The following is an 11,253-nucleotide window of genomic DNA, read 5'->3' as shown; positions in this document are numbered from 1 at the left end:
ATTCTAAGATTTGTTTCCTATGCAAGAGGGAAGTAAGCAAATTCATGGAATGTCTACCAATTGAGCATAAAAGCCTACCCATAGTACCTCAGCTTCGAACTCTAACTTGAGAAGAATCTATCAAACCCGAAAGGGCACAGGGAAAAGAGATGGAATCCCTACAAACAAAAACCCTAAACTTGTAAGTAGACCGCTAAACTTGTAAGTAGACCGCAAATAATAGAAGCAATCTCGATTCACCAATCCTCTAACAGAGAAAAGGAGATACGGGCTAACGGACGAAAGGCCGTAAAAACTCTTGAAGAGAAACTAGCTACGGAGGTAGCTCAGCACATCCGGACAAAAGACGACAACGCCCAATTACGAGAGGACGCGAAGAAATCAGAGGCGGCAATAGCGGGACTTCGGGCCTTATTAGAGAAAAAGAAGGTATGGTTCAATGAGCAGTTGGTGGTCGAACAAACTTGAAATCCGCCTAAACAATGAAATGGGGAAATTAGAAGAACAACATGCAAAGGAATCCCAGTTGTGGGCGGGCCTGAAGGCCACGTATGAGGAAGCGGCAACCGTTAAACAACAGGAAATCGCGAATCTCTAGAAATCGATGGAAGACACAGGCAACCGCTGCCAGGCCATCACGGATAACGTGCGCATCCTTCTCCATACCAACCGGGAAAGGTTCACAACGCAATTGAAAACGGCGCTGGACAAAGGATGGATGGCGTGGGCAAGCCAAGCAGCGGAATTGCACGCGTATCGTGCGGACTTGGAGAACCGGCGGAAAGACGGCCGAGGGTTTTATAAGCTAAACAAGGAGAGCATTGGGACCGTACGGGAGAACCTAGCGCAAGACTATTGCGCGTTAGCAGACCAACACTCCGAAGAACTCGCACAACTCCTAGATGATTTCGGTGAGAGTCAGGAGGAGTTATTTCACCAGATCACACAAACCGACAACACACACACAAACGAGGAACCTAGTGGGACACCAATTCCGGTCATAACCGAAAAAGAGGAACCTCAGGCCCGATCACCATGGATGACAACACGGGAGAATAGCGGGGACGAACGAGCGGAGTTCCCCATAGGACCAGACAGCGAAACCATTAACCACCAAGAGGTCCAGCCGCACCAACCCACACCATCTTCCGAAAATGCAGAAAATAGTGCGGACCAGGCGGAATCCCCGCCCCACGCCCAGGGACACACAGAAACGGCCAACACCGCGGAGGATGTAACAATAGAGGCTGAGTTGCAGCCGACTGCAAGCACGCCATCGGTGGAGCCCAGCCCTCTAAATCAAGAAGGGCCCACCGTAACCGGACCACCTGCACACGGTGAAGGCGACTCTGGGAGAAACCAGGCCGAGCAAGGAGAGGAGCCGAACCACGATGCACCTACGGGCCCTACATCAACTCCGGACGAGGTCACCACGACAGAGCCGAACATCCGAGCCATTTTGGAAGAAGATTAACGAGATGGGTTCGACGTGCAAAGGCACTGTCCCACAGGCGTGCCAAGTGTTGTCCGCCGGTATAGTAACCGACGGCCAAAAGCGTCACCCGCCACCCGCCGTCACTTCAGCCTTATGTTGATCCGCAACCGCCGAAGTCTCAAGAATAGGTGTGGAGGGTTCCCCTTGCTCTCGGTCTTCCGCCAAGCCGTAATCACCATGCCCGATTAGCCTCCTTCTCGCGCTCACTGGCTCCCACCGCGTGTCGTGGCTCGTACGCCTCGGCCTCCAATCATGCCGACATAGCCTTCGCCCGGATCTGTCTCGGCCGATCGAGTTCCGGTTTCGTCGGCTCCCTTTCCTAACCGTAACTAGTCGATACATGTTTCTGTGCACAAATCCGGCCTTGCCGGCTCTTCTTCGGTTCGGGCTCGGTTGATCGGACCCCACTCCAATCTTCTTCCGCCTCGTCTTCGAGTCGTGTCGGATTATTGACCGGTTCATCTTTTGGTCAGGTCGGTTCCCGACTCTCTCCTCCTTGCTGCTCCCGACCTCTCCGTCGGTCCTCTTGTATATGCCCATTCCAGGCCTCGCATCCTCATCTTCGCACGTGTTCGCTCCGGGCCATGCCTCCTCACGGTCACTATCCTTCTCTCCGGTCTTATGTTGGCATTCGAGCAGAACCGCCTCAGTCTCCGGCCCCGGTGTCGAAGGGTCTCTTCTCCGTCTGCTATGACCTTCCTCGTCGTCGTTTCAATCGTCCGCTTTGCCGCCGCCACCGCCCGTCGCTCTAGATCTCACGTGGGCCCTCGGACCGACCGCCAAACCCTCTAGGGCCAGTGTGGGTAAGGACCCGACACCCCCACTCGTTGTGTCCGTAGCCACTTCCGACCGGACGTCGTTGTCCGCGGCTACCTCGCCTCCAATCGCGCAAGCCTCGATTACGCTTGCCGTCGTCTCTTCCATGTCATCGTGTTAGTTGCCGGCCTTGCCGCCGCCACTGCCCGTCGTTCTAGGTCTCACGCTGGCACTCGGGCCAACCGCCGGAGCCTCTAGGACCGGTGTGTGTAAGGTCGCGGCACCGCCGCTTGTCTCCTCCCCACTCGATGTTTCGGGCCGCCATGTCCCGAATCCGTAGTTATCGGCCTGCATGGCCGTCCCTTCACCGCAACACAAGAGGGTCGCTTGCTACGCACCCTCAATCTTCACGACAACATGTTGAGAGTTATGGTGACTTAACTCTTCATGACTTGTCTATGCATTGTAAGAATTTATATGAGTTATCTCTTGCCGGAAAGATGATGTGTTATGGTTCCCTTTCACATATGCCTCCTTTCTTTACAATTGAAGATATATGCATAGGACTTAAGAAATTGGCCTCTCGAAAGGCAAGCGATCTTCAATGTATAAATGCTAAAATGCTCAAATGGACGGAAAAGGAAGCACATATATGGATAAGTCATATGTTTAATGATGCATTGCAACATGGTATGTGGTACGATTGGACTACAAATTGGATCAATCCTTTAGATAAAGGTGGAGATATAAATAATGTAAACAACTATCGAACCATCATGGTTGGCTCATTAATGGCAAAACTATTTGGATGTATAATGGAATCAAAGGTAAGTATATGGGCTGTAAAAAGTGGTAAGAGAGCTTGTGGACAAGTTGGCTTTGGGAAACACCATAGCACCATTGATCACCTTATCACCCTTCGAGTACTAATGGAGGAAAGTCGCCTTAGAAGTAAAGGTTTATATTGTTGCTTTGTAGACTTCAAGAAAGCTTTTGATATGGAACCTCATGAGCATATTTGGAGGCGAATGGAAGAACTTGAGGTGCCAAGTGAATGGAAGAACTTGAGGCGAATGGAAGAACTTGAGAACACATGCAATCTTGGAGATATCAAGTGTTGGGTCCTCAAGAAATATCTTTTCGACACTTTGGTGACACCGGTTCTTCTCTATGGGGTGGAAGTATGGGGTGGTAGCATCCCTCAATCTGTGGAAAGAGTTTGAAAATGTCCAAAAGCATTTTCTTACCAAGTTTCTACAAGTTAAGAAACAAACGCCCTACACCCTCCTCCTCCTTGAGACGGGATCGCTTCCCATTGAAATCATGGCCATGGAAAGGGTTGTTCAATACATAATTAAGGTTCAAAAAAGTCCCTCACATCGACTTCCTAGAATTGCATGGGAAGCAAGCAAAAAGATACAAAAGACGCATAAAAGCAAAATTTTGTGTTCCAGTTGGATGCAAGATATAGAAAAATGGTTTGGTAGATGGGATGCGAGACACTTGCTTCATCATGCATCATTAGATTCTTCTGTATATGAGGCCTTTTTGCAACGCCAATGTATCATGACATGGGACAAATGTGGAGGCTCACGCTTCACACATTATACTACACATGTTGCACCTAACTACAAAACCATATTCTTTGCGGAACGGGGAAATCGTACACACCCATAGATGTTAGAGCCCATACCGTTATCCGTCATTCGAACCATTGCTTCCATGCGACTTAGCTCACATGCATTGCGATGTGAAACAGGGCGTTGGGGCACAAGTGATGAGAGTGGTCGGCTATGGACACTTTGCCCTAAACAAGTTCGTGAGTCTGAGTATCACACTTTGATACAATGCTCTACCTTTGATCATATTCGACCATGCTTTCCACATCTCCTCGATCGAGGCCAATCTTTGCATGAATTCCTCTCACAACCACAATGTGCACTCTCGATTGCAACATTCATTGGTAAAGTTCTTGAACATCAAGACTCATTACTCACTTTCACACGTGGCACGTGAAATGTAATATTTTTGGTCTCATAGGTCATATTTGACCTCCGAAGATGATAATATAATCTATCTATCTATCTATCTCTCTCTCTCTCTCTCTCTCTCTCTCTCTCTCTCTCTCTCTCTCTCTCTCTCTTTCTCTGTGGTTGTGTCACCATATCTCCACTGGTTAGATTTTATAATGTGTAGTGTCTTCGTAATGGATCAATGTCAAACCTTGCTCTGTCTTCTCGAGTACAAAGTGAGTGATGTAGGGCCACCCAATTTGGATGCCATCCTTTGCCATTTCATCACCTGAAACAATCACAACACACGATGTGGCCAGGCCACAAAAGAAAGGAAAGGAAAAGAAAAGAAAAGACCATGATGAGCCTCTAATCAATGATACACTTTTGGTCTTAGTTGTGCTTTGAAAGGTCGTCGACATCTCTCCATTGGTTAGATTTTATAATGTGTAGTGTCTTTGGTCGAGGTTGTTAAAGAGCTGATTTGGATGAAGATCTTTCTTAGTGAATTGGGAATGAAGCAAGAAATATTCTTACTTTATTGTGATAATCAGAGTGCCATACACTTAGCCAAGAACATTGCTTAGCACTCCCGGACCAAACTTATACAGAGAAGGTATCATTGGTTACGAGAGAAAGTGGATGAGAGGGAGTTTACGCTTGTGAAGATCCACACTTACGATAATTGATCCAACATGCTCGGGAAAAACCTACCTATCGACAAACTCTGAGTCTATCGACAAAAGACAATACTAACCGACTCCGCCCATAGGAGTGAAGGGGGAGTTTGTTTGGATATTTTGTCCCTCCTAAGGGAGAGGTCAGCTGGCCGACTGGGAAAGGTCAACAATTGAATGGAGTAGACTGGAAGAGCCGAAAGATGGTTTGATCGGATTGAGCAGCAACCTGACTAGTAAAATCAACATGGAGGGTAGACTAGGAGAGTCAACAGTATTTGATAGATCCAAGTCGAAGACAAGATCGACTAGTCCGGCCGACCGGATGGTCAAAGACAAGGAAGACTGGATAACCGACATAGGAGTCGGCTAGTTGACTAGTCGATTTATCGACTAGAAGTTTTCCCCTCCTTTAGGGTTTCCACGTAAATCTTGTGTACTGTGTGTTCTTTCTATTTTGCTGTTTTCTTTTTCCGTACTGTATATTTCAACATATCCTTCTCTAGATCTATGATTCCTTTCCTCACAAAGGAGGAAATTAACAAGTTGCTGGAAGAATATGACGATAAACAGATGGCACTAGCTCTCGAACTCAATGCTTATGAAAAGGAACGCCGTGAACAAGAGGGGAAACAACAAGCAATGAAGTTCGAGGATGAGGTAATGTTACAACTAGGACAAGAGCCGAAGTTGAACTAGGACACATCGGAGCAGGAGTCTGGTCAAATAGAGTGAATCAATGAGGACTCATGACACAGACGCTTGGATCAAGAGAGAGAGGCAGGTTTGACTCTACGTACTGAGAAACCACAACAACTAGAAGATAGACCAGCTCTGGACAACACTATAGATTAACAAGAAAGAAGAACTTACTCTGTTAGTCTTGAAGAGGATGATCACGTGATCGGAACCGAGGAGGACGACATGAAAGACGACGACCAAGAAGCTGGAGATGATGCATAGGAAGACCAAGACTAAGTCTTGGGGTTCGACCATGCAAGGCACTATCCCACGAGCATTGCATGTGTTAGCCGGTCGGCTAGTCAAATTGCACTAGTCGGAGTCGAAGGAGTAAAAGATAGTATGAAAAGGAAGTAACGAAACACTAATTTTTGCAAGGTAGGAAATATAATACTTAAGAAAATAGAATAGTTTCAATGTTTTCTTTGAGAGGTTTGCCAATATTGGCTATATGTAGATGTCGTTCTTAAGTTTGATTATGTCATAAAAAAAACGAACAAAAGTTGCCCCCACTAGTAATAAGGCCTCTTTACATTTTCCCATCGTAAGAAACTTACCAAGATCTTACCACTTTAGCATGATATACAACCTCTACTCTAGCGTTGATAAAGAACACAACTTGATATACAAGGAAAACACCAATTAACAATACAAACCTTTACTAATGATATGGTTTGCGAATTAAAACAATATGCTAACACATAAAGCACTAGCAACAAAAGCTTGCAACTTTTAGGCTTGGGTTTGTGTGCATGGATTTTGTTATTTCTGAGATGTCTATTCAACCGACCTTCAATTTGGAGTCGATAAGTAACACAAGTTGCTATACAAGGACAACACCACCAATTAAGAATACAAACCCTTACCAATGATATTGGTAGCTTATTAACAAAATGGTAACACATAAAGCACTAGCAACAAAATGGAAACTAGTGCACACCACTCATCTTATTTGAATTTCCAACACGGACAGAGTTGACACTAGATAACTAGCAAATGAAGGGAGCATCGGCATTTGCATCGCTACAATAGAGACCGGGTCGTTGAGTGAAGCCTTCTGATGCGAGGAACTCACGAACTTGTGTAACAAGTTGACGGTTGGTGATTGGTTCATCAGGAGAGGCTGCCTCAATGACAGTTTTGATCGCATTACTAAGAACACCATAACCACCACCATTGCCATCATCGATGTCACTTGAGAATTGGCTAGTTTGGCACCCACTCACAAGGATACCCATATCACTGCCCCGTACGATCTCACTATCCTCCTCGCTAATATAACTATAATCCTCACTCGGCTCTTCTTCAAAGCTTTGGTTACTGATTTGTGTTGTTGGAGATCCTACCAACCCCATAAACCCATCACCTCCTTGTTCATTACTATCCCCTCCCTTGAGAGATCTCACAAATCTCTTCACTATCGAGCTTGAATCCTCCCCATAAATGTCAAACAAAGTTGTCCTTATGTTGCCTACTCGTACATCATCTTTCCCCGACTTTCGTTTTAATATGTCCAACAAAAGGTGCAATGGCAAGGACTTATTCTTTATCTCTACATCATCTCTGCCATTGTTCCCGTCCTCCTCGCTCGTGTTTTCCGTATATGCACTCTCATCCTCATCATTTCCATATCCTTCCCCGGAAGACTGGAAGCTTTCTCCTATTTGCTCTTTTGTGTTCTCAATGAGACCTCCACTGTGGCAAGAATCAGACACTATAGTGAGTTTGACATTAGGAGGAAGCTTATTCACCAAGGAACGGAACTCGTCATCTGTATATCATCATGAGATGGGATAAGTACAAATTAATAGATTCACAAGAAGTTTCAAATATTTGATGCTAAAAAAAAACCCACTTTATGTAGTTGTTATTTTTATAGGACCCACTCTAAACCCCTTAACAAATACTACTTGTGTTTAGAGTAATATCAATCTGTCCATGGATTCTAAGTAGTTATTAACACAAATGCTTTCTTATTCTCGTAGATTATGGCCAAGCGTAGATAATAATCCACAAGGGAAAATGGATGAGATTCATGTCTACTTGGAACTCAATATAAATAGTTTCTCGTATGGCACATACCATTGATTACATTGCCGTCAGGAGGTGCAATGCATTCGTCATAACCTGTCTCGTCATTCTCGTCCTCATCCGCAGGTACACGGGCACCATGGCCACTGTAGTAGAAATAGAGGATATCGCCGGCTGTCGACTGGGAAATGAGGTCGTGGAGGGATTGGCGGATATTGGCGCCCGTCGGTTGAGGGTAGTTGTCGTCGGTGTCGATGAGCACCTTTATGTCGTCCTCCGAGAATCCGAACCTGTCAACTAGGAGCTTGTGCATGTTCCACACATCGTTGACACATCCGTGAAGCTCGGATTCCGTGCCTGGGTAGTTACATCCAACTAAGATAGCCTTCTTAATAGCCATTTTGTCTGTATAATTCTCTCTCTCTCTCTCTCTCTCTCTCTCTCTCTCTCTCTCTCTCTCTCTTTGTGTCTCTTTGTGGTTGTCAATGTTAGGTCTTAATTTGTCTCACCATCTCTCCACTGGTTAGGTTTTATAATGTGTAGTGTCTTTGTAATGGATCAATGTCAACCCTTGCTTAGTCTTCTCGAGTACAAAGTGGTTGATGTGGGGCCAGCCAATTTGGATGCTTTGCTTTGCCATTTCATCAGCCGAAACAATCACAACACACGATGCGGCCAGGCGACACAAGAAACGAAAAGAAAAGAAAAGACATGGTGATCCCCTAATCAATATTTTTAGTCTTAGTTGTGCTTTGAAAGCTCATGATTTAACAATACTAAACTCTTGGGCATATAACTAAATATATCTCAGAATGGAATAATTGGTCTGAATGAAAGAATTGACTTCACAAACCTTATATTATTATTTAAATATGCTTCTTTTTACACATCTATCGTCGCATATTCCTAAATTAATTACATTCTATTGCCATCAATGATCCAAATCATATATATTCTTCTTCTATTTCCAAGCTTCAAAGATTTTGCCACACACGACCCCGTCAAAATTGGCCTTGTTTTGTGTACGAATGCCCAAAATTTTTAAGAATGTTACTCTTTGAAGAGAGAATTATTCATTTCCATTTTTGTTTTTAACGATGTTCTTCGACTAAGAATAGCTTCTTTCACATCTTATTGATGATCATCATGGCAAAGTCTCATTATCCATGGAACAACACGTTCCTCCCATTCATCACGATTACAACAACCTTTCCAAGACACGATCTAGTGAATCCAACCACTCGCTATAATGTACGTATTGTGCCATCTTGATATGAAATGTTGTCATGAAGATAACCACATGATAGATTGCCTCAAGGTTGAGACCTCGATATAATTGGTGGATACCTTTTGTGCAAACTAAAGAAGCATGAGGAATTTTCTTTTCTAGATATAGGGGTTAGTATACTCCATCAAATGTAGTATTTGAAGGAGTCAAATCCCCTTATCCTAGGTCATTTTATTAGTAGGATTCGATCTAGTCAATTTTAAAATTTTCCCGAATTTATGAGAAGGTGCCAAGTGAATATATGCTTGCAATTTCCCGAATTTATGAGAAGGTTATATGTTGTGTGCGCATGAGAGATCAACTTTTAGATTTTTTCAAAAGCACTATTGGTGTTAAGCAAGGATGCCCACTCTCACCAATACTATTTGGTCTATGCATTGATGAATTGGAAGAAATGGTTACCAAGTTTGCAAAGGAAGAATGTGTTCAAGAAGTTGTCATTGGGAATGTTGTGACTATGCTTTTGCTATATGCAGATGATGTAGTGTTTTTTGCAAATACTTTAGGAGATGCACAAAAGCTTATGAAGGCATTGGAAAAATTTTGCGTGCATACTAAATTAAGTGTCAATAGCTCTAAAACAAAGATTATGCTTGTGAAGAGCCAAAAAAGAGATAAACCATGCATTATGTACAACAATGAGCCACTTGAATGTATGGAAAGCTTCAGATATCTTGGCCTTGAAGTTCCTTCAAATCATAGATGGAATGAATGTGCTACACGCAGCTTAGAGGCGGGCAAGCGAGCATACTATGCATTTGAGAACACATGCAATCTTGGAGATATTAAGTGTTGGGTCCTCAAGAAATATCTTTTCGACACTTTGGTGACACCGGTTCTTCTCTATGGGGTGGAAGTATGGGGTGGTAGCATCCCTAAATATATGTGGAAAGAGTTTGAGAATGTCCAAAAGCATTTTCTTACCAAGTTTCTACAAGCTAAGAAACAAACGCCCTACACCCTCCTCCTCCTTGAGACGGGATCGCTTCCCATTCAGATCATGGCCATGGAAAGGGTTGTTGAATACATGCTTAAGGTTCAAAAAAGTCCCTCACATCGACTTCCTAGAATTGCGTGGGAAGCAAGCAAAAAGATCCAAACGACACATAAAAGAAAAATTTCGTGTTCCGGTTGGATGCAAGATATAGAAAAATGGTTTGGTAGATGGGATGCAAGACACTTGCTTCATGATGCATCATTAGATTCCTCTGTAAATGAGGCATTTTTGCAACGCCAATGTATCATGACATGGGACAAATGTGGAGGCTCACGCTTCACACATTATACTACACATGTTGCACCTAACTAGAAAACCATATTCTTTGCAGAACAGGGAAATCGTACACATCCATACATATTAGAGCCCATACCGTTATCTTCCATTCGAACCATTGCTTCCATGCGACTTAGCTCACATGCATTGCAATGTGAAACAACGCATTGGGGTACAAGTGATGAGAGTGGTCGGCTATGCACACTTTGCCCTAAACAAATTCGCGAGTCTGAGTATTGCAATTTGATACAATGCTCTGCCTTTGATCATATTCGACCATGCTTTCCACATCTCTTCGATCGAGCCAATCTTTGCATGAATTCCTCTCACAACCACAATGTGCACTCTCGATTGCAACATTCATTGGTAAAGTTCTTGAACATCGAGAGTCACTACTCACTTTGACACGTATCACGTGAAATGTAATATTTTTGGTCTCATAGGTCATATTTGACCTCCGAAGACGATAATATAATCTATCTATCTATCTATCTATCTATCTCTTTGTGTCTCTCTGTGGTTGTCAATGTTAGGTCTTAATTTGTCTCATCATCTCTCCACTAGTTAGATTTTATAATGTGGAGTGTCTTTGTAATGGATCAATGTCAACCCTTGCTCAGTCTTCTCGAGTACAAAGTGGTTGATGTGGGGCCAGCCAATTTGGATGCTTTGCTTTGCCATTTCACCAGTCGAAACAATCACAACACACGATGCGGCCAGGCGACAAAAGAAAGGAAAAGAAAAGAAAAGACATGGTGAGCCCCTAATCAATATTTTTAGTCTTAGTTGTGCTTTGAAAGCTCATGATTTAACAATACTAAACTCTTGGGCATATAACTAAATATATTTAAGAATGGAATAATTGGTCTGAATGAAAGAATTGACTTCACAAACTTTATATTATTATTTAAATATGCTTTTTTTTACACATCTATTGTCGCATATTCCTAAATTAATTACATTCTATTGTTATCAATGAT

At 43.6% G+C, this 11,253-nt stretch overlaps 1 pseudogene; it reads right to left on the bottom strand.

Annotated features, from left to right (window-relative positions):
* Positions 1-6,378: 6,378 nt before the first annotated feature.
* On the bottom strand, positions 6,379-8,112 carry LOC147848830 (metacaspase-4 pseudogene; annotated as a pseudogene).
* Positions 8,113-11,253: the final 3,141 nt, after the last annotated feature.

This window comes from Azolla caroliniana, unplaced genomic scaffold (genome assembly GCF_043228905.1).
Source record: "Azolla caroliniana isolate FFs.n. ecotype wild unplaced genomic scaffold, voAzoCaro1.0.p SCAF_204, whole genome shotgun sequence".
Taxonomy (NCBI): Eukaryota; Viridiplantae; Streptophyta; class Polypodiopsida; order Salviniales; family Salviniaceae; genus Azolla; species Azolla caroliniana.
Note: the sequence above shows the minus strand (reverse complement) of the source record. Positions and strands in the feature narration are given on the sequence as shown.